Here is a 25,191-nt window from a genome sequence, read left to right on the forward strand (position 1 = left end):
TAGTTTCAACATTATAAATCTACGTATATATTTGAGGAGGCAGACACAGACGCTGTCATGGCCAGTATGGATTCGACAATAAACTAAAAAGTAGAAAAAGGGTACAGTATCACCAGATCAAAGGTATATATAGTATAGTTTCAACATTCAAAATCTCCGTATTTATTTCAGGAGGCAAACACAAATGTTCTGAGGCCCTGTATGGATTACACAACAATATAAAAAGCAGTAAAAGGGGAATGGATCCCAAGAGTACTGCTGTATACAGTGTTGGGGTCATTTGGCGATCTACATATATATTTCAAGAGTAACACACAGCCTCTCACAGGCTCAGTAAGTAAGAAAATTTCTAAAACAATCAACAGGGAGGAGATTGGAACAAAGCAAAATTCTCTAAAATGCATGCTCGCAAACGCCAGAAACCTGACAAACAAGATGGAAGAACTAGAAGCAGAAATATCTACAGGTAACTATGACATAGTGGGAATAGCCGAGACATGGTTTGATGAAAGCTATGACTGGGCAGTTAACTTACAGGGTTACAGTCTGTTTAGAAAGGATCGTAAAAATCGGAGAGGAGGAGGGGTTTGTCTTTACGTAAAGTCTTGTCTAAAGTCCACTTTAAGGGAAGATATTAGCGAAGGGAATGAGGATGTCGAGTCCATATGGGTCGAAATACATGGGGGGAAAAATAGTAACAAAATTCTCTTTGGGGTCTGTTACAAACCCCCAAATATAACAGAAATCATGGAAAGTTTACTACTAAGGCAGATAGATGAAGCTGCAACCCATAGTGAGGTCCTTGTTATGGGGGACTTTAACTACCCGGATATTAACTGGGAAACAGAGACCTGCGAAACCCATAAAGGCAACAGGTTTCTACTAATAGCCAAGAATAATTATCTTTCACAACTGGTGCAGAGTCCAACCAGAGGAGCAGCACTTTTAGACCTAATACTATCTAACAGACCTGACAGAATAACAAATCTGCAGGTTGTGGGGCATCTAGGAAATAGCGACCACAATATTGTACAGTTTAACTTGTCTTTCGCTACGGGGACATGTCAGGGCGTCACAAAAACACTGAACTTTAGGAAGGCAAAGTTTGACCAGCTTAGAGATGCACTTAATCTGGTTGACTGGGACAATGTCCTCAGAAATAAGAATACAGAAAATAAATGGGAAATGTTTAAGAACATCCTTAATAGGCACTGTAAGCGGTTTATACCTTGTGGGAATAAAAGGACAAGAAATAGGAAAAACCCAATGTGGCTAAACAAAAAAGTAAGAGGGGCAATTAACAGTAAAAAGAAAGCATTTAAACTACTAAAGCAGGATGGCACCGTTGAAGCTCTAAAAAACTATAAGGAGAAAAATTCTTTATCCAAAAAAATAATTAAAGCTGCCAAAAAGGAAACAGAGAAGCACATTGCTAAGGAGAGTAAAACTAATCCCAAGCTGTTCTTCAACTATATCAATAGTAAAAGAATCAAAAGTGAAAGTGTAGGCCCATTAAAAAATTGTGAGGAAAGTATGGTGGTTAGAGTTGAGCGAAACGGGTCGAAAAAATTCAAAAGTCGCCGACTTTTGGCAAAGTCGGGTTTCATGAAACGAAACCCGACCCTAGGATGAGGTCGGCCACGAGGTCGGCGACTTACGCGCCAAAGTCGCGTTTCAAAAGTTTGTTTTGCGCTCTTTTTCAGCCAATCAGGATCCACGGACACTGTGGGCAACGTGATGACATAGGCTCGGGTCACCACCATCTTTCAGAAGGGCATGCAAGTGATTGGCTTGCTTTGGTGGGCGTCACAGGGGGTATAAAAGGGCGTGCACGCCGACCGCCATCTTACTTCTGCCGATCTTAGTATAGGGAGAGGTTGCTGCTGATTCTGTAGGGAGAGCGTTAGGCAGGGAAGAAGACAAAAAAACTGCTTCTGCTGCTAGCGATTTGGCCTGCACAACACACCAGTCACTGTGTGTGCAGTGCAAGGGGAGGCTATATTGTGGTGTATCAGTGGTGTTGGTTGTTGGGCTGCCTTTTAAGGCTTCCTGACAGGCTGGCATTGCTGTTTACCCACTGCTCCGCAAACTGCTTTTTTAAAAGCAATCCCAATTTTTTTTTTTTGTCCTGCTGAGAAGAAAAAAAAACTGCTTCTGCTGCTAGCAATTTGGCCTGCACAACACACCAGTCACTGTGTGTGCAGTGCAAGGGGAGGCTATATAGTGGTGTATTAGTGGTGTTGGTTGATGGGCTGCCTTCTAAGGCTTCCTGACAGGCTGGCATTGCTGTTTACCCACTGCTCCGCAAACTGCTTTTTTAAAAGCAATCCAATCTCCCTTATCCTCTAGTCACTTTTGTCACAGCTGTGCCATCGAGCCTGTCACATAGCGCTCAGATATTCATTGGGCCTCACACAATCCAAAAGTGTCCAGTGTCCAAAAGTGTGTGCAGAGATTCAAAATCTCCCTTATCCTCTAGTCACTTTTGTCACAGCTGTGCCATCGAGCCTGTCACATAGCGCTCAGATATCAGTGGGCCTCACACAATCCAAAAGTGTCCACTGTCCACAAGTGTGTGCAGAAATTCAAAATCTCCCTTATCCTCTAGTCACTTTTGTCACAGCTGTGCCATCGAGCCTGTCACATAGCGCTCAGATATCAGTGGGCCTCACACAATCCAAAAGTGTCCACTGTCCACAAGTGTGTGCAGAAATTCAAAATCTCCCTTATCCTCTAGTCACTTTTGTCACAGCAGTGCCATCGAGCCTGTCACATAGCGCTCAGATATCAGTGGGCCTCACACAATCCAAAAGTGTCCAGTGTCCAAAAGTGTGTGCAGAAATTCAAAATCTCCCTTATCCTCTAGTCACTTTTGTCACAGCTGTGCCATCGAGCCTGTCACATAGCGCTCAGATATCAGTGGGCCTCACACAATCCAAAAGTGTCCACTGTCCACAAGTGTGTGCAGAAATTCAAAATCTCCCTTATCCTCTAGTCACTTTTGTCACAGCAGTGCCATCGAGCCTGTCACATAGCGCTCAGATATCAGTGGGCCTCACACAATCCAAAAGTGTCCAGTGTCCAAAAGTGTGTGCAGATATTCAAAATCTCCCTTATCCTCTAGTCACTTTTGTCACAGCAGTGCCATCGAGCCTGTCACATAGCGCTCAGATATCAGTGGGCCTCACACAATCCAAAAGTGTCCAGTGTCCAAAAGTGTGTGCAGATATTCAAAATCTCCCTTATCCTCTAGTCACTTTTGTCACAGCAGTGCCATCGAGCCTGTCACATAGCGCTCAGATATCAGTGGGCCTCACACAATCCAAAAGTGTCCAGTGTCCAAAAGTGTGTGCAGATATTCAAAATCTCCCTTATCCTCTAGTCACTTTTGTCACAGCAGTGCCATCGAGCCTGTCACATAGCGCTCAGATATCAGTGGGCCTCACACAATCCAAAAGTGTCCAGTGTCCAAAAGTGTGTGCAGATATTCAAAATCTCCCTTATCCTCTAGTCACTTTTGTCACAGCAGTGCCATCGAGCCTGTCACATAGCGCTCAGATATCAGTGGGCCTCACACAATCCAAAAGTGTCCAGTGTCCAAAAGTGTGTGCAGATATTCAAAATCTCCCTTATCCTCTAGTCACTTTTGTCACAGCAGTGCCATCGAGCCTGTCACATAGCGCTCAGATATCAGTGGGCCTCACACAATCCAAAAGTGTCCACTGTCCACAAGTGTGTGCAGATATTCAAAATCTCCCTTATCCTCTAGTCACTTTTGTCACAGCAGTGCCATCGAGCCTGTCACATAGCGCTCAGATATCAGTGGGCCTCACACAATCCAAAAGTGTCCAGTGTCCAAAAGTGTGTGCAGAAATTCAAAATCTCCCCTGTCCTATAGACACCTTGTACCTTGTTTTACATTACTATATAGTTTGTTGGATTTTGTCTACATTTCTACCAAAAATGAAGAAGGCTGGTGGAAGAGGCCGTGGAATTGGGCGGGGGTTGGCAGCTGGTAATGATGGTGTTGGTGGTGGATCTGATGGTAGTGGCAAGAGCAAAATAGGACCAAATGCAGGAGGTGCTGACCCTGCGTCATCGTCTGGCTACATAAGGCCTCGAACGCTTAGTTTTCTAGGAGTTGGCAAACCGCTTTTAAAGCCAGAGCATCAGGAAAAAGTTTTGTCTTACATTGCTGACTCAGCCTCCAGCTCTATCTCCTCCTCTTCTTCAGTTGTAAAAAGTAAAAGCACTGAGTCGTCATTGGAGGCTCATGTTCATGAACCACACCTTTCCTTGTGTCCTTCACCCCAACCAAGATTGAAGGATGACGCAGGCCATACTACTGATTACTCCATGGAGCTGTTTTCACATACCATGCCTGGATTATCAAGTCAAATGGTGAATTACCCAGGCCAAGATGAATCTGACATGGAGTGCACTGATGCACAGCCGCTGATGGATGATTCTGCTGGTACATTCACTCAGAGCACTACATTGTCCTCACAGTGTACAGAGCCAGATTCTGACCCTGATGAGACTCAGGTGCCCCTTCCCGCACACTATACCACCATACACGGTGACACAGAGGAAGGTGCACATGACATAGAAGAGGAGGTGATGGATGACCCAGTTGTTGACCCAGATTGGCATCCATTGGGGGAAGAGGGTGCTGCTTCCAATAGCTCAGATGAGGAGCATCCACAGCAGACATCGACATCGCAACAGCTGTTATCTGGCAGGCCCGGAGCACTCCAAAGACAGGTTCCAAACATCAAAAGAGTTGCTGGACAGCTTGTCCAGAGGGTCAAAAGATCACAGCATGCTAGGCCGCAAAATGTCTGCCAAAGTAGGAAGAGTGCAGTGTGGCACTTTTTTGAACAAAATCCTCATGATCAGGCCAAGGTTATCTGTAAGAAGTGCGCAAAGACCTTTAGCCGAGGGAAAAATCTGAAAAATTTGAATACCAGTTGCATGCTTAGACATTTAACCAGCATGCACTTGCAAGCGTGGACACAACACCAAACCTCAAGTGCCACATGTGCAACTGATCACAACGAAGGTAGTCAGCAACACCACATTGTTTCCCCCACTGTAAGCCCACCGGTTAGCACAGCAGCAAATGTTGAGGTGTCGTTGCAAGACCACAGCAGTCAGGGAATCCCACTGTTATATCAACGAAAGACTGATTCTAGGCCATCAGAAAGAACACCAACTCCATCACCATCATCAACCCTCTCTCAGTCCACCCTGTCCACCGCTACTTCCACCATATGCAGCTCTCAAGTCCAGCTCACCCTCCCAGACACTATGAGTAGGTCAAGAAAGTACTCAGTCTCTCATCCGCGTACACTGGGTTTGAACACCCACATTGCCAAACTAATCTCGTTTGAGATGATGCCCTTTTGGTTGGTGGAAAGCACAGCTTTCCGCGAACTCATGGCCTATGCAGTACCACGCTATGACCTACCCAGTCGCCACTTCTTCTCTCGCAAAGCCATCCCAGCCCTCCACCATCATGTGAAAGACCGCATTGTCCATGCACTCAAGCAGTCAGTGAGCGGAAAGGTGCACCTCACAACTGATGCATGGTCCAGTCGGCATGGCCAGGGCCGTTACGTGTCCATCACTGCGCACTGGGTTAATGTGGTGGATGCAGGGTCCACAGGGGACAGCGGTGGTGGGACAGTGCTGCCTAGCCCACGGTATAGGAAACAGTTGGCTGTAGGCGTTCGACCCTCCTCCTCCTCCTCCTCCAGAAGCGAAAGCTCGTCCACAGAGCGCAGTCGTACGAGCACTCCATCTGCAGCTGCCACTGTTGCACACGATGTGTCCCCCTATCGAGCAGCTAGTGGAAAGCGTCAGCAGGCTGTGTTGCAGATGATGTGTTTGGGCGACAGACACACCGCCGAGGTGCTGGCCGAGTACTTGAAGCGACAAACTGAGTCATGGCTGGGCAGTGTACATCTTGAGGCAGGCAAGGTAGTTAGTGATAACGGCCGTAATTTTGTGGCAGCCATAGCCCTTTCAAAACTCAGCCACATACCTTGCTTGGCTCACACCTTGAACCTGGTGGTGCAGTGCTTCCTCAAAAATTATCCGGAGTTAACAGCCCTGCTCCAGAAGGTGCGAAGACTGTGCGCGCACATCCGCCGGTCGCCTGTACACTCCGTTCGTATGCAGAAGCTGCAGCGATTGCTCCACCTTCCCAACCACCGCCTCATTATCGACATTGCAACAAGGTGGAACTCCACCCTGCACATGGTGGAGCGGCTGTGCGAGCAGAGGCAGGCCATAATGCATTTGTGGGAGGATACACGGCCAGGCACTTTGAGAGCAGACATGGAGTTGACAGGTGTGCAGTGGTCGAAGCTGAAAGACCTTTGTAAAGTCCTTCAGTGTTTTGAGGAATGCACACTGCTGGTAAGCACAGACGACGCCATCCTAAGCATGAGCATCCCACTTATGCGTCTGCTCATGCAAACTTTGACGCACCTTAAGGAGCAGGCGTCTGCAGCCAATGTTGATGAGGAGGAAGAGGAGGAGGGAATCCTTGATGACATTCAGCCATTGTCTGCTCAGGGACCTCTCCTGGACGAGGTGGAGGAAGAAGAGGAGGAGGAGGATGATGATGGGGATGATTACTTAGGGGAGGAGGATGCATCTCGTGGGGCAAGTGAAAATGTTGGCGTGGCAAGGTCTGGTACAGGGTTTGTGCGTGACTGGAGGGATGTGGATTTGCCAGAAAGTGCTCCTCCACCCAGCACTCGCAGTGCATCATTGACACCGGGAACATTGGCCCACATGTCAGATTATGCCTTGCGGATCCTAAAAAGGGACCCCCGCATTGCCAAAATGATGAACGATGACGACTACTGGTTGGCCAGCATCCTGGATCCACGCTATAAAGGCAAATTACAAAACATCATGCCACAGGAGAACCTTGACCTAATATTGGCTAATAAACAAGCAACTCTGGTAAATCGGTTGCTTGAGGCATTCCCAGCACACAGCAGCGGTGATGGTTCTCACACGAGCCGTACGGGCCGGGGGCAGCTTGGCAGAGGTGTTCGTGGTGCACACAGCAGAAGTGGCGTTGGAGACAGGGGTTTCATGACAATGTTGTGGACTGATTTTTCAAATACCGCTCACACAACTGGTAATACTGCATCGATGGAAAGTGACAGGAGACAGCAGTTGTCAACTATGGTTACAAACTACTTTTCCTCCCATATCGATGTTCTCCCACACAGGTCATTCCCCTTTGACTATTGGGCCGCTAAACTGGACACCTGGCCTGAATTGGCCCAATATGCCTTACAGGAGCTCGCTTGCCCAGCTGCAAGTGTGCTATCGGAAAGAGTCTTCAGTGCAGCTGGATCAATCCTGACAGAAAAAAGGACCCGTCTGTCAACCCAAAATGTGGATGATCTAACCTTCATTAAAATGAACCACGCATGGGTTTCCAAGGATTTTGTCCCACCTTCCCCTGATGACACATAGGGTGACAGAAAAATGGCTTGCTTTGGTCCACCTCTTCCTGGTACTTCACCTATTTCGCCTTTTGCATCAGCTGAATGTCCAACATCAACATATGCCATTTTCTAAAACTCCCTAACTGTGCTGCCTCCCCCCCCCATGGCCGGGGTCACCACCTAGCGAACGACACCGTGCAAGTGCCGTTGCCCTGGACAGGTGGGTAGGCCGACTCTTGGGCGCGGGCACTGGCACAGGGTCCCTCATAGTGCAATCAAGTGTCTCTGACGGTGGTGGTGCACACCCGCCGTCAGACACACCGCTGTACTATGAGGGGCCCAGTGCCAGTACCGACGCCCATGAGTGGGCCCCCCTTGCTTGGGCAGGGCCCCAGCATTTGCAATCTTTACCTCTCCCTGCTCCTCCGCTGTGTAATCTGGGCCGTCAAATCCATACTGTGCCTGACACCGTCTGAGCCTGCCTCCTGATGTATAGACATATATTTTGAATGTGTACGCTATCCATACATGTTATCTGGGGATACGGTACCCTTTCTAACCTTTGTGCAATCACGTGCAATCCATACTGGGCCTAACACCGTCTGAGCCTGCCTCCTGTGACATATATTTTGAATGTGTACGCTATCCATACATGTTATCTGGGGATACGGTACCCTTTCTAACCTTTGTGCAATCACGTGCAATCCATACTGGGCCTAACACCATCTGAGCCTGCCTCATGCTGTATAGACATATATTTTGAATGTGTACGCTATCCATACATGTTATCTGGGGATACGGTACCCTTTCTAACCTTTGTGCAATCACGTGCAATCCATACTGGGCCTAACACCGTCTGAGCCTGCCTCATGCTGTATAGACATATATTTTGAATGTGTACGCTATCCATACATGTTATCCAGGGATACGGTACCCTTTCTAACCTTTGTGCAATCACGTGCAATCTATACTGGGCCTAACACCGTCTGAGCCTGCCTCATGCTGTATAGACATATATTTTGAATGTGTACGCTATCCATACATGTTATCCAGGGATATGGTACCCTTTCTAACCTTTGTGCAATCACGTGCAATCCATACTGGGCCTAACACCGTCTGAGCCTGCCTCCTGAGACATATATTTTGAATGTGTACGCTATCCATACATGTTATCCGGGGATACGGTACCCTTTCTAACCTTTGTGCAATCACGTGCAATCCATACTGGGCCTAACACCGTCTGAGCCTGCCTCTTGAGACATATATTTTGAATGTGTACGCTATCCATACATGTTATCCGGGGATACGGTACCCTTTCTAACCTTTGTGCAATCACGTGCAATCCATACTGGGCCTAACACCGTCTGAGCCTGCCTCCTGAGACATATATTTTGAATGTGTACGCTATCCATACATGTTATCCAGGGATACGGTACCCTTTCTAACCTTTGTGCAATCACGTGCAATCCATACTGGGCCTAACACCGTCTGAGCCTGCCTCATGCTGTATAGACATATATTTTGAATGTGTACGCTATCCATACATGTTATCCGGGGATACGGTACCCTTTCTAACCTTTGTGCAATCACGTGCAATCCATACTGGGCCTAACACCGTCTGAGCCTCCCTCATGCTGTATAGACATATATTTTGAATGTGTACGCTATCCATACATGTTATCCAGGGATACGGTACCCTTTCTAACCTTTGTGCAATCACGTGCAATCCATACTGGGCCTAACACCGTCTGAGCCTGCCTCCTGAGACTTTTATTTTTTGAATGTGTACGCTATCCATACATGTTATCCGGGGATAAGGTACCCTTTCTAACCTTTGTGCAATCACATGCAATCCATACTGGGCCTAACACCGTCTGAGCCTGCCTCCTGAGACATATATTTTGAATGTGTACGCTATCCATACATGTTATCCGGGGATACGGTACCCTTTCTAACCTTTGTGCAATCACGTGCAATCCATACTGGGCCTAACACCGTCTGAGCCTGCCTCCTGAGACATATATTTTGAATGTGTACGCTATCCATACATGTTATCCGGGGATACGGTACCCTTTCTAACCTTTGTGCAATCATGTGCAATCCATACTAGGCCTAACACCGTCTGAGCCTGCCTCATGCTGTATAGACATATATTTTGAATGTGTACGCTATCCATACATGTTATCCGGGGATACGGTACCCTTTCTAACCTTTGTGCAATCACGTGCAATCCATACTGGGCCTAACACCGTCTGAGCCTGCCTCCTGAGACATATATTTTGAATGTGTACGCTATCCATACATGTTATCCACGGATACGGTACCCTTTCTAACCTTTGTGCAATCACGTGCAATCCATACTGGGCCTAACACCGTCTGAGCCTGCCTCATGCTGTATAGACATATATTTTGAATGTGTACGCTATCCATACATGTTATCCAGGGATACGGTACCCTTTCTAACCTTTGTGCAATCACGTGCAATCCATACTGGGCCTAACACCGTCTGAGCCTGCCTCCTGAGACATATATTTTGAATGTGTACGCTATTCATACATGTTATCCAGGGATACGGTACCCTTTCTAACCTTTGTGCAATCACGTGCAATCCATACTGGGCCTAACACCGTCTGAGCCTGCCTCATGCTGTATAGACATATATTTTGAATGTGTACGCTATCCATACATGTTATCCAGGGATACGGTACCCTTTCTAACCTTTGTGCAATCACGTGCAATCCATACTGGGCCTAACACCGTCTGAGCCTGCCTCCTGAGACTTTTATTTTTTGAATGTGTACACTATCCATACATGTTATCCGGGGATAAGGTACCCTTTCTAACCTTTGTGCAATCACATGCAATCCATACTGGGCCTAACACCATCTGAGCCTGCCTCCTGAGACATATATTTTGAATGTGTACGCTATCCATACATGTTATCCGGGGATACGGTACCCTTTCTAACCTTTGTGCAATCACGTGCAATCCATACTGGGCCTAACACCGTCTGAGCCTGCCTCCTGAGACATATATTTTGAATGTGTACGCTATCCATACATGTTATCCGGGGATACGGTACCCTTTCTAACCTTTGTGCAATCATGTGCAATCCATACTAGGCCTAACACCGTCTGAGCCTGCCTCATGCTGTATAGACATATATTTTGAATGTGTACGCTATCCATACATGTTATCCGGGGATACGGTACCCTTTCTAACCTTTGTGCAATCACGTGCAATCCATACTGGGCCTAACACCGTCTGAGCCTGCCTCCTGAGACATATATTTTGAATGTGTACGCTATCCATACATGTTATCCACGGATACGGTACCCTTTCTAACCTTTGTGCAATCACGTGCAATCCATACTGGGCCTAACACCGTCTGAGCCTGCCTCATGCTGTATAGACATATATTTTGAATGTGTACGCTATCCATACATGTTATCCAGGGATACGGTACCCTTTCTAACCTTTGTGCAATCACGTGCAATCCATACTGGGCCTAACACCGTCTGAGCCTGCCTCCTGAGACATATATTTTGAATGTGTACGCTATTCATACATGTTATCCAGGGATACGGTACCCTTTCTAACCTTTGTGCAATCACGTGCAATCCATACTGGGCCTAACACCGTCTGAGCCTGCCTCATGCTGTATAGACATATATTTTGAATGTGTACGCTATCCATACATGTTATTCGGGGATACGGTACCCTTTCTAACCTTTGTGCAATCACGTGCAATCCATACTGGGCCTAACACCGTCTGAGCCTGCCTCATGCTGTATAGACATATATTTTGAATGTGTACGCTATCCATACATGTTATCCGGGGATACGGTACCCTTTCTAACCTTTGTGCAATCATGTGCAATCCATACTGGGCCTAACACCGTCTGAGCCTGCCTCATGCTGTATAGACATATATTTTGAATGTGTACGCTATCCATACATGTTATCCAGGGATACGGTACCCTTTCTAACCTTTGTGCAATCACGTGCAATCCATTCTGGGCCTAACACCGTCTGAGCCTGCCTCATGCTGTATAGACATATATTTTGAATGTGTACGCTATCCATACATGTTATCCAGGGATACGGTACCCTTTCTAACCTTTGTGCAATCACGTGCAATCCATACTGGGCCTAACACCGTCTGAGCCTGCCTCCTGAGACATATATTTTGAATGTGTACGCTATCCATACATGTTATCCGGGGATACGGTACCCTTTCTAACCTTTGTGCAATCACGTGTAATCCATACTGGGCGTGAGAATGGCTGGCGAGCTGTTAAGCAAGCTACAGCACCTGTCCAGACAAGTACAGGGATTCCCTAGCGAGGAGACTTATTTGATTGTTTTCAATGTTGGGACAGCAATTTTTGGGGAGCACTATACTCTGGAGAATGATAGATGGGGCCCACCATACACTGGAACATTCCAAAGGTGGACATCAGACACTGGAGCAGCATTTACAGGGCCCATTATACACTAGAGCATTAGAAATGGGGCCCATTATGTTTGGAGCATTATTTGGGCCCATAAGACAGTGGAGCTTCATCCATGGGGACCAACATATACTGTAGCATTATGTGGAGCTCATCATATACTGTTTCAAACATTATATGGGACCAATGATTCTGTATGGAGAAATAGATGGGCCTCGTCATGAGATGTAAAAAGTGAGGTATTTTTCATTGGACTATACCGCTATTTCTCTGCCGTATCGGAGCATGATGAGTTGTGGTATGTGTTAAAGGGGCGCTCTTTCACCTAGGGCACATGAAAACCTGGAGCCAGCCCTCCCCCCCCACAGTTTGTAGCCAAATAACCCCCATTTTTCAGTGCGTAACTTGTATTATGAAGTTAATTAAGGTTGACAAGCTTAAGAAAGAAGAATTGATGCTTTTGGCATTCAAATGGGCACTGTAGGTGTGTTTCCTGTCCTCCTCTCACTGCCGACTTTTATTCCCCATTGACTTACATTGGGTTTCGTGTTTCTGGACGACCCCGACTTTTCCCTATAATCGGACGATCTTGCTCGACCCGACTTTTGGAAAAGTCGGGTTTCACGAAACGAAACGCGACCCTAAAAAACCAAAAGTCGCTCAACTCTAATGGTGGTAGATGATGAGGAAAAAGCTGATATATTAAACACCTTCTTCTCCATGGTATTCACGGTGGAAAATGAAATGCTAGGTGAAATGCCAAGAGACAATGAAAACCCTATATTAAGGGTCACCAATCTAACCAAAGAAGAGGTGCAAAACCGGCTAAATAAGATTAAAATAGATAAATCTCCGGGTCCGGATGGCATACACCCACGAGTACTGAGAGAACTAAGTAATGTAATAGACAAACCATTATTTCTTACTAGATGGTGGCCCGATTCTAAAGCATCGGGTATTCTAGAATATATATGCAGTTTATTTTTGAAGATTTAATAGTAATGCAATAATGCACCCCCAAATCCTGATATGTATGGTTCTCTCACCCCCAATCCTGATATGCATGCTACCCTTCAACCCCCTATCCTGGTATGCATGGTCCCCTGACCCCCCAATCCTGGAATGCATGGTCCTCTCACCCCCCAGTCTTGGTATGCATGGTCCTCTCACCTCTCTTTCCTGGTATGCATGGTCCTCTTACTCCCCTTTCAGGGTATGCATGGTTCCCTCACCCCCTAATCCTGGAATGCATGGACCTCTCACCCCCAAATCCTGGTATGCATGGTCCTCTCACCCCTCTTTCCTGGTATGCAAGGTCCTCTTACCCCCCTTTCGGGGTATGCATGGTCCCCTCACCCCCCAGTCCTGGTATGCATGGTCCCATCACCCCCCCTATCCTGGTATGCATGGTCCTCTCACGCCCCAATCCTGGTATGTATGGTCCCCTCACCCCCCTTTCCTGGTATGCATGGTCCCCTCACCCCCCTTTCGCGGTATGCATGGTCCCCTCACCCCCCTTTCCTGGTATGCATGGTCCCCTCCCCCCCTTTCTTGGTATGCATGGTCCTCTCACACCCCAATCTGGGTATGCATGCTCACCATCACCCCCCTTTCCTGGTATGCATGGTCCTCTCACCCCCCAATCCTGGTATGCATTGTCCCCTCACCCCCTTTTCCTGGTATGCATGGTCCCCTCAAACCCCTATCCTGGTATGCATGGTTCCCTCACCCCCTTTTCCTGGTATGCATGGTCCCCTCACCCCCCTTTCCTGGTATGCATGGTCCCCTCACCCCCCTTTCCATGTAGCCGTGACCAATCAGCGTCGCGGCCCTCTGTCCGTGACCAATCAGCAATGCGGCCCTGTAGCCACCACCAATCACTGCCGCGGCCCTGTACAAAAATAATATTAAAAAATAAAAAAAATTATTCTCACCTTCCGATGGCCTCCAGTCTTCTTTCCACGCGCCCGGCCTCGTGTTCCCAGTAATGCTTTGCGGCTTAGACCGCTGATGACGTCGGTCTTCTTTCTCGCTCTCGCGAGAGTGACGTCGGTCTTCATTCTCGCTCTCGCGAGAGTGACGTCATCAGCGGTCTAAGCCGCAAAGCATTACTGGGAACGTGAGGCCGGGCGCGTGGAAAGAAGACAGGAGGCCGTCGGAATGTGAGAATAACTTTTTTTTATTTTAATTCTCTTTTTTACAGATTAAGGCCGCGACCAATCAGCGGCAGGCGCAGGTTACCGTTACAAACAGCTGCGCCTGTCGCTGATTGGTTGCGGCCTGGCGGGGGCCTGGCGGCCACGACCAATCAGCGGCCCGCGATTTCGGTTACAGACAGACACGATAAGGCGTTTATATATATATACAGTGGGGAAAAAAAGTATTTAGTCAGTCAGCAATAGTGCAAGTTCCACCACTTAAAAAGATGAGAGGCGTCTGTAATTTACATCATAGGTAGTCCTCAACTATGGGAGACAAACTGAGAAAAAAAAATCCAGAAAATCACATTGTCTGTTTTTTTTTTCATTTTATTTGCATATTATGGTGGAAAATAAGTATTTGGTCAGAAACAAAATTTCATCTATATACTTTGTGATATATCCTTTGTTGGCAATGACAGAGGTCAAACGCTTTCTGTAAGTCTTCACAAGGTTGACACACACTGTTGTTGGTATGTTGGCCCATTCCTCCATGCAGATCTCCTCTAGAGCAGTGATGTTTTTGGCTTTTCGCTTGGCAACACGGACTTTCAACTCCCTCCAAAGGTTTTCTATAGGGTTGAGATCTGGAGACTGGCTAGGCCACTCCAGGACCTTGAAATGCTTCTTACGAAGCCACTCCTTCGTTGCCCTGGCGATGTGCTTTGGATCATTGTCATGTTGAAAGACCCAGCCACGTTTCATCTTCAATGCCCTTGCTGATGGAAGGAGGTTTGCACTCAAAATCCCACGATACATGGCCCCATTCATTCTTTCATGTACCCGGATCAGTCGTCCTGGCCCCTTTGCAGAGAAACAGCCCCAAAGCATGATGTTTCCACCACCATGCTTTACAGTAGGTATGGTGTTTGATGGATGCAACTCAGTATTCTTTTTCCTCCAAACACGACAAGTTGTGTTTCTACCAAACAGTTCCAGTTTGGTTTCATCAGACCATAGGACATTCTCCCAAAACTCCTCTGGATCATCCAAATGCTCTCTAGCAAACTTCAGACGGGCCCGGACATGTACAGGCTTAAGCAGTGGGACACGTCTGGCACTGCAGGATCTGAGTCCATGGTGGCGTAGTGTGTTACTTATGGTAGGCCTTGTTACATTGGTCCCAGCTCTCTGCAGTTCATCAACTAGGTCCCCCCGCGTGGTTCTGGGATTTTTTCTCACCGTTCTTGTGATCATTCTGACCCCACGGGGTGGGATTTTGGGTGGAGCACCAGATCGAGGGAGATTATCAGTGGTCTTGTATGTCTTCCATTTTCTAATTATTGCTCCCACAGTTGATTTCTTCACTCCAAGCTGGTTGGCTATTGCAGATTCAGTCTTCCCAGCCTGGTGCAGGGCTACAATTTTGTTTCTGGTGTCCTTTGACAGCTCTTTGGTCTTCACCATAGTGGAGTTTGGAGTCAGACTGTTTGAGGGTGTGCACAGGTGTCTTTTTATACTGATAACAAGTTTAAACAGGTGCCATTACTACAGGTAATGAGTGGAGGAAAGAGGAGACTCTTAAAGAAGAAGTTACAGGTCTGTGAGAGCCAGAAATCTTGATTGCTTGTTTCTGACCAAATACTTATTTTCCACCATAATATGCAAATAAAATGAAAAAAAAACAGACAATGTGATTTTCAGGATTTTTTTTTCTCAGTTTGTCTCCCATAGTTGAGGTCTACCTATGATGTAAATTACAGACGCCTCTCATCTTTTTAAGTGGTGGAACTTGCACTATTGCTGACTGACTAAATACTTTTTTTCCCCACTGTAGATATTTAGAGACTCTATAGCGACGGGGTCTGTTCCACAGGACTGGCACATAGCAAATGTGGTACCAATATTCAAAAAGGGCTCTAAAAGTGAACCTGGAAATTATAGGCCAGTAAGTCTAACCTCTATTGTTGGTAAAATATTTGAAGGGTTTCTGAGGGATGTTATTCTGGATTATCTCAATGAGAATAACTGTTTAACCCCATATCAGCATGGGTTTATGAGGAATCACTCCTGTCAAACCAATCTAATTCGTTTTTATGAAGAGGTAAGCTATAGACTGGACCAAGGTGAGTCATTGGATGTGGTATATCTTGATTTTTCCAAAGAGTTTGAAACCGTGCCACACAAGAGGTTGGTACACAAAATGAGAATGCTGGGTCTGGGGGAAAATGTGTGTAAATGGGTAAGTAACTGGCTTAGTGATAGAAAGCAGAGGGTGGTTATAAATGGTATATTCTCTAACTGGGTCACTGTGACCAGTGGGGTACCGCAGGGGTCGGTGTTGGGACCTATTCTCTTCAACATATTTATTAACGATCTGGTAGAAAGTTTACACAGTAAAATATCGATATTTGCAGTTGATGCAAAACTATGTAAAGCAGTCAATACAAGAGAAGATAGTATTCTGCTACAGATGGATCTGGATAAGTTGGGAACTTGGGCCGAAAGGTGGCAGATGCAGTTTAACCCCTTTCCTACATTGGACGTAATATTCCGTCCATGTGACCTGGGTCCTAAGTCCCATGGACGGAATATTATGTCATAGCGATCAGCGGCGCCCACGTGGTGAGCGCCGCTGATCGCGGCCGGGTGTCAGCTGATTATCACAGCTGACACCCGGCACTATGTGTCAGGGGCGGTCACGGACCGCCCCCGACACGTTAACCCCTTGCACACCGCGATCAAACACGATCGCGGTGTACCGGAGGTTAAAGGGAAGCATCGGCAGGGAGGGGGCTCCCTCCGTGCTTCCCTGAGCCCCCCACAGCAGCGCAATGTGCAGTGCTGCTGCGGGGGTCTCTTTCCCTACAGGTCCCCGGATCCAAGATGGCGACGGGGACCTTCGGGGGCCTGTAGAGAGCTGACTTCCTCAGTGCCTGCAAAGCGCAGGCATGAGGAAGTCTGCATCTATGCCTGTGGTACCGCTAAAAACGTCATCTTGTCCCGCAAAAAACAAGCTGCCAGACAGCATCATCAGCAAAAAAATAAAAAAGTTATAGCTCGCAGAATAAAGCGATGCAAAAATAATTATTTTTTATATAAAATAGTTTTCATTGCATAAAACCGCCAAAACATAAAAAAAGACATAAATGAGGTATCGCTGTAACCGTACCGACCCAAAGAATAAAACCGTCTTATCAATTTCACCGCACGCGGAACGGTGTAAACGCACCCCCCAAAAGAAATTCATGAAACGCTGGTTTTTGTTCATTCTGCGTCCCAAAAATTGTAATAAAAAGCGATCAAAAAAGTCACGTGCCCAAAAATGATACCAATAAAAATGTCAACTCGTCCCGGAAAAAATAAGACCTCACATGACTCAGTGGGTCAAAATACGGAAAAATTATAGCTCTCCATATGTGGTGATGCAAAAACTATTTTTACAATAAAAAGCGTCTTTTAGCGTGTGACAGCTGCCAAATATAAAAACCCGCCATAAATAGTAAATCAAACCCCCCGTTATCACCCCCTTAGGCAAAAATAATAAAATTAAAAGAAAATGTATTTATTTCCATTTTCCCATTAGGGTTAGGGCTAGGGCTAGGGCTAGGGTTAGGGTTAGGGCTAGGGTTAAGGCTGAGATTAGGGATAGGGGTGTGTTGGGGTTAGGGTTGGAGTTAGAATTGGGGTTTTCCACTGTTTGGGCACATCAGGTGCTCTCCAAATGCAACATGGCGTGGGATCTCAATTCCGGCCAATTCTGCGTTGAAAAAGTCAAATGGTGCTCCTTCCGTTCCAAGCCCTGCCATGCGCCCAAACAGTGTTTTACCCCCACATATAGGGTATCAGCCTACTCAGGACAAATTGCAAAACAACTTTTGGGGTCCAATTTTTCCTGATACCCTTAGGAAAATAAAATATTGGGGGCAAAAATATCATTTTTGTGGAAAAAAATGATTTTCTTATTTTCACGCCCGGGCGTTATAAACTTCTGTGAATCACTTGGGGGTTCAAAGTGTTCACCACACATCTAGATAAGTTCCGTGGGGGGGTCTAGTTTCCAAAATGGGGTACTTGTGGGGAGTTTCAATAGTTTAGGTACATCAGGGGCTCTCCAAACGCACATGACTCCCGCAGACCATTCCATCAAAGTTTGCATTCCAAAACGTCACTACTTCCCTTCCGAGCCCTGACGTGTGCCCATACAGTAGTTTTCTCCCACATATGAGGTATCAGCATACTCAGGACAAATTGGACAACAACTTTTGTGGTCCTATGTCTCCTGGTACCCTTGGGAAAATAAAAAAATGGGCACTAATTGATCATGTTTGTGGAAAAAATTCAATTTTTTTATTTCCATGCCCGGGCATTATAAACTTCTGTGAAGCCATTGGGGGTTCAAAGTGCTCACCACACATCTAGATAAGTTACTTAGGGGATCTAGTTTCCAAAATGGGGTCATTTGTGGGGTGTTTCCACTGTTTAGGTACATCGGGGCTCTCCAAAAGCAACATGACACCCGCAGACCATTCCATCAAAGTCTGCATTCCAAAACGTCACTACTTCCCTTCCGAGCCCCGACGTGTGCCCATACAGTAGTTTTCTCCCACATATGAGGTATCAGCGTTCTCAGGATAAATTGGACAACAACTTTTGGGGTCCAATTTCTCCTGGTACCATTGGGAAAATAAAAAAATTGGTGACTAAAAGATCATGCTTGTGGAAAAAATATGATTTTTTTATTTTCACGCCTAGGCATTATAAACTTCTGTGAAGCACTGGGGGGTTCAAAGTTCTCACCACACATCTAGATAAGTTCCTTGGGGGGTCTAGTTTCTAAAATGGTGTCATCTGTTGGGGGTTTCCACTGTTTTGGTACATCAGGGGCTTTCCAAACGCGACATGGTGTCCGATCTCAATTCCAGCCAAAAACGTCAAATGGCGCTGCTTCCCTTCCGAGCTCTGCCATGCGCCCAAATAGTGGTTTACCCCCACATGTGGGGTATCAGCGTACTCAGGACAAATTGCACAATAACTTTTAGGGTCCTGTTACCCTTGGAAAAATAAGAATTGAGGGTGAAAAGATAATTTTTGTGGAAAAAATATGATTTTTTAATTGTACGGCTGTATATTATAAACTTCTGTGAAGCCCTTGGGGGTTCAAAGTTCTCACCACACATATAGATAAGTTCCTTGGGGGGTCTAGTTTCCAAAATGGTGTCATTTGTGGGAGGTTTCCACTGTTTTGTTACATCAGGGGGTTTTCCAATCGCGACATGGCGTCCGATCTGAATTCTAGCCAATTTTGCATTGAAAAAGTCAAACGGCGCTCCTTCCCTTCTGAGCTCTGCCATGCGCCAAAACAGTGGTTCCCCCCCACATATCAGGTATCAGCGTACTCAGGACAAATTGCACAATAACTTTTGCAGTCCAATTTCTCCTTTTACCCTTGGTAAAATAAAAAAAATTGAACCTGAAGTATTTTTTTTGTGAAAAAAAGTTAAACGTTCATTTTTTTAAAAATATTAAAAAAAATTCTTGTGACGCACCTGAAGGGTTAATAAACTTCTTGAATGTGGTTTTGAGCACCTTAATTGGTGCAGTTTTTAGAATGGTGTCACTTTTGGGTATTTTCTATCATATAGACCCCACAAAGTGGCTTCAAATGTGATGTGGTCCTAAAAATAAAATGGTGTTGCAAAAATGAGAAATCGCTGGTCAATTTTTAACCCTTATAACTTCCTAACAAAAAAATTTTTGGTTCCAAAATTGTGCTGATGTAAAGTAAACATGTGGGAAATGTTACTTATCAAGTTTTTTGTGTGCTGTATCTCTGTGATTTAAGGGCATAAAAATTCAAAGTTGGAAAATTGCAAAATTTTAAAAATTTTTGCCAAATTTCCATTTTTTTCACAAATAAACGCAAGTTATTTGAATGAAATTTTACCACTAACATGAAGTACAATATGTCATGAGAAAACAATGTCAGAATCACCAGGATCCATGGAAGCATTTCAGAGTTATTACCTCATAAAGGGACAGTGGTCAGAATTGTAAAAATTGGCCCGGGAGTTAACGTGCAAACCACCCTTGGTAGTGAAGGGGTTAACAATGATAAATGTAAGGTTATCATAGAATCATAGAATCATAGAATCGTAGAGTTGGAAGGGACCTCCTGGGCCATCTGGTCCAACCCCCTGCTCAAAGCAGGATTCGCTAAGTTATACACATGGGAAGAAGTAATCAATATCACCATTACACACTGAACGGTAAACCACAGGGTAAATCTGACATGGAGAAGGACTTGGGGATCCTAGTTAATGATAAACTTACCTGGAGCAGCCAGTGCCAGGCAGCGGCTGCCAAGGCAAACAGGATCATGGGGTGCATTAAAAGAGGTCTGGATACACATGATGAAAGCATTATACTGCCTCTGTACAAATCCCTGGTTAGACCGCACATGGAGTACTGCATACAGTTTTGGGCACTGGTGCTCAGGAAGGATATAATGGAACTAGAACCCGCTAGGAGGGCAACAAAATTAATAAAGGGGATGGGAGAACTACAATACCCAGAGAGATTAGCAAAATTAGGATTATTTAGTCTAGAAAAAAGACGACTGAGGGGCGATCTAATAACCATGTATAAGTATATAAGGGGACAATACAAATATCTTTCCGAGGATCTGTTTATACCAAGGAAGGTGACGGTCACAATGGGGCATTCTCTGCGTCTGGAGGAGAGAAGGTTTTTCCACCAACACAGAAGAGGATTCTTTACTGTTAGGGCAGTGAGAATCTGGAATTCCCTGCCTGAGGAGGTGGTGATGGTGAACTCAGTCGAAGGGTTCAAGAGAGGCCTGGATGTCTTCCTGGAGCGTAACAATATTGTATCTTACAGTTATTGTTAGGTTCTTTAGAAGGACGTAGATCTGGGGATTTATTATGACAGAATTTTATAGGCTGAACAGGATGGACAAATGTATTTTTTCGGCCTTACTAACTATGTTACTATGTTACTAGTATGGAGCAAACCATAATATAAAAAGAAGATCCGCAAGAAATAATCACACATGTGTGCCAATGTTCCAGGTGTCAATGATGCACTTTGAGTGGTGGGTGGAGGATGAATTTCGGGCACAAAGGGTACTGGATCAACAGATACAAGGTATATATAGTCTACTTAAAATACAAAAAAATTTCAGGAGGCAGACACATATGCTCACACGCTCAGAATTTTGACAATATGTAACAAGTTGAAAAAGGGTACGGTAGGACCAGATACAAGGTATATATAGCATAGTTTAAACATTCTAAATCTCCATAGATATTTCATGAGGCAGACACAGATGCTCTCAGTCCCAGTATGCATTAGCCAAGAATATAAAAAGTATAAAAAGGTTACTGTATCGCCAGATACAAGGTACATATAGTATTATTTAAACATTATAAATTTCCTTATTTTTTTCAAGAGGCAGACACACACGCTCTCAGGGTCAGTATGGATTACACAATGTAAAAAGCAGTAAAAGGGTAATGGATCAGAAGCGTACAGCTCAATACAGTGTTGGGGTAATTGTAAATCTCAGTAGATATTTCCAGAGTCAGAAACAGACTCTCACTGGCCCAGTATGGATTAGACCACTATATAAAAAGCAGTAAATGGGTAAGGTATCACAAGCGTACAGCTGTATACAGAGTTGAGTTAATCTTAAATCTACAAATATATTTCTGGAGTTACAGACAGACATTCACAGGCTCAGTATGGATTACACAAGAATATAAAAACTTGAAAAAGGTAGTATTTTACAATCGTTCAGCTGCATACAGTGTTGGTGTCATTTTAAATCTCCTTATATTTTACCAGAGTAAGACATAAACTCTCACAGGCACAGTATGGATTACACCCGAATATAAAAATGAGAAAAAGGGAAATGTATTCGAAACGTACACCAGTGTACAGTGTTGGAGTACTTTGAAATCTTCGTTTATATTTCAGTGTTAGTCTGCCAGTCCAGACTCTCCACTAGAGGAAGGTAGATGGATAAAAGTACAGACGTAAAGTTGAGTGATTTTAGAAGTTTTTGAATTTGTAATCACGGGAAAACCTTCCAGGAGAATTCGCAGAGGCGATGCTGACCCTTAATAACTTTAACTGTGGATACTGCTTAAACTCAAATTAGTGAAGAAAAGGTTGCTGTATCGCAGTTGCGTCGATCCCATCACCGTAACTCGTCTCCATCAAATTGTGATCACAGGGAGAGCTGTAGACATGGTCGTCACTGCCTATCATGATCTGTCTGGTCACTTTGGAGTGCAAAACAAACAAGCCACAGGCCGTAGGGGATTCTATTGGATTGCCATGACAGGACACATTTAAAAAGAGTGGCAGGAATGTCACACATCTGTGACTATGAAAAATGTGAAAGGTGATCATAAAGCACCATTGCATCCAATTGGGAGTTGACGTCCATTACAAATGGTAGCCATTGGTAATCTGAAGGTAGAGACCAGCAGGACAGGACATAGCTACATCTTAACCATCATCGACCAGTACACCAAATTTGTAGTGGCCGTCCCTGTGACGGATTTAACTGGTCAGACTACACAGTGGTGGAGCAGGGAGAGGTAAGTATTGCAAGTGCTGTGTCCCTGAGCAAGCAGGGGGGACTCACTCGTGGGCGCCAGTACTGGCACAGGGCCCCTCATAGTACGCCAGTATGTCTGACAGTGAGTGGCCCCCCCGCCGTCAGAGACACTTTATTGTACTATGAGAGGCCCTGTGCCAGTGCCGTCGCCCAAGGGTTGGGCCACACACCTGTTCAGGGCAACAGCACTTGCCCGGGTGCAGCAGGTGTTAACCCCGGGCCTGGGGTGGGGGGGCAGCCCATTTCGGGTGGTTTAAAAAATGGCATATGTTGATGTGTAGGCTGGACTTTCAGCCGCTGCAAATGGAGGAATTGGTGAAATCAGAGGAAAAGGAGGACAAAACGAGCCCTTTTTCTGGCAACCTATGTGTTTTCAGGGGAGGGTGGGACAAAATCTTTTGAAACCCATGAATGGTTCATTTTAATGAAGGTTAGATCATCAACATTTTGGGTTGACAGACGGGTCCTTTTTTCTGTCAGAATTGATCCAGCAGCACTGAAAACTCTTTCAGATAGCACACTAGCAGCAGGGCAAGCGAGCTCCTGTAAGGCATATTGTGCCAATTCAGGCCATGTGTCCAGTTTTGAGGCCCAATAATCAAAGGGGAATGACCTGTGAAGGAGAACCTCGATATGGGAGGAGAAGTAGTTTGTAACCATAGTTGACAAATGCTGCCTCCTGTCACTTGCAATCGATTCTATATTAGCTGTCGTGTGCGCGGGACTTGAGAAATCAGACCACAACATGGTCAGGAAACCCCTGTCTCCAACGCCAGCTCGGCTGTGTGCACCACGAATACCTCTTCCATTTTGCCTCTACGGCTCGTGGGAGAACCAGCTCTGCTGCTGTGTGCTGGGAATGCTTCAAACAACCTGTTTACCAGAGTTGCTTGTTTGTTAGCCAATATTAGCTCTAGGTTCTCCTGTGGCATGATGTTGTGTAATTTGCCTTTATAGCGTAGATCTAGGATGCTGGCCAACCAGTAGTCGTCATCCTTCATCATTTTGGCAATGCGGGGGTCCCTTTTTAGGATCCGCAAGGCATAGTCACACATGTGGGCCAATGTTCCAGGTGTCAATGCTGCACTGCCAGTGGTGGGTGGAGGAGCACTTTCTGGCAAATCCACATCCCTCCAGTCACGCACAAACCCTGTACCTGACCTTGGCACACCCACATGTTCTCTTGCCCCCTGAGAAGCGTCCTCCTCCCCAAAATAATCATCCCCCTCATCCTCCTCCTCATCTTCCTCTTCTTCCTCCACCTCATCCATGACAGTTCCCTGACCAGACAATGGCTGACTGTCATCAACGCTTCCCTCCTCCTCCTCCTGTTTCTCCTCATCTGCAGACGCCTGATCCTTGATGTGCATCAAAGTTTGCATGAGCAGACACTTAAGTGGTATGCTCATGCTTATGATGGCGTCATCTGCGCTTACCAACCATCTGCATTCCTCAAAACACTGAAGGACTTTACAGAGGTCTTTCAGCTTTGACCACTGCACACCCGACAATTCCATGTCTGCCCTCAAACTGCCTGCCCGTGTATCCTCCCACAAATGCATTACAGCCTTCCTCTGTTTGCACAGCTTCTCAACCATGTGCATGGTGGAGTTCCATCTTGTAGCAACGTCTATGATTAGGCGGTGCTTGGGGAGGTTGAGTGATCGCTGCAGCTTCTGCATACGACTGGAGTGGACGTTTGAGCGACGGATATGAGAGCAGTCTTTGCACCTTATGGAGCAGGGCTGTTAACTCCAGGTAATTATTTAGGAAGCACTGCACCATCAAGTTCAAGGTGTGAGCCAGGCAAGGTATGTGTGTGAGTTTTGAAAGGGCTATGGCTGCCACAAAATTCCACCCATTATCACTGACTACCTTGCCTGGCTCAAGATGTAGACTGCCCAGCCATGACTCAGTTTGTCGATGCAAGTACTCAGCCAGTACCTCCACGGTGTGTCTACTGTCGCCCAAACAGATCATTTTTAAAACAGCCTGCTGCCACTTACCACTAGCTGTTCAATAGTGGGACACCTTGTGTGCAACACTGACAGATGTGGATGGAGTGCTCGTGCGACTGCGCTCTGTCGATGAGCTTTCGCTTCTGGAGGAGGAGGATCGAATGCCTACACCCAACTGTTTCCTATACCGTGGGCTAGGCAGCACTGTTCCACCGCCGCTGTCCCCTGTGGAGCATGCATCCACCACATTAACCCAGTACGCAGTGATGGACATGTAACGGCCCTGGCATTGCCTACTGGTCCATGCATCTGTTGTGAGGAGCACCTTTCCACTCACTGATTGCTTTAGTGCATGGACAATGCGGTCTTTCACATGCCATGCCAGTGGAGAGCAGGGATGGCTTTTCGAGAAAAGAAGTGCCGACTGGGTAGGTCATAGCGTGGGACAGCGTAGGCCATGAGCTCTCGGAAAGCTTCGCTTTCTACCAAACGGAAGGGCATCATCTCTAATGAGATCAG

This window comes from Dendrobates tinctorius, unplaced genomic scaffold (assembly GCF_039654945.1).
Source record: "Dendrobates tinctorius isolate UK_male_01 unplaced genomic scaffold, ASM3965494v1 ptg000241l, whole genome shotgun sequence".
Taxonomy (NCBI): Eukaryota; Metazoa; Chordata; class Amphibia; order Anura; family Dendrobatidae; genus Dendrobates; species Dendrobates tinctorius.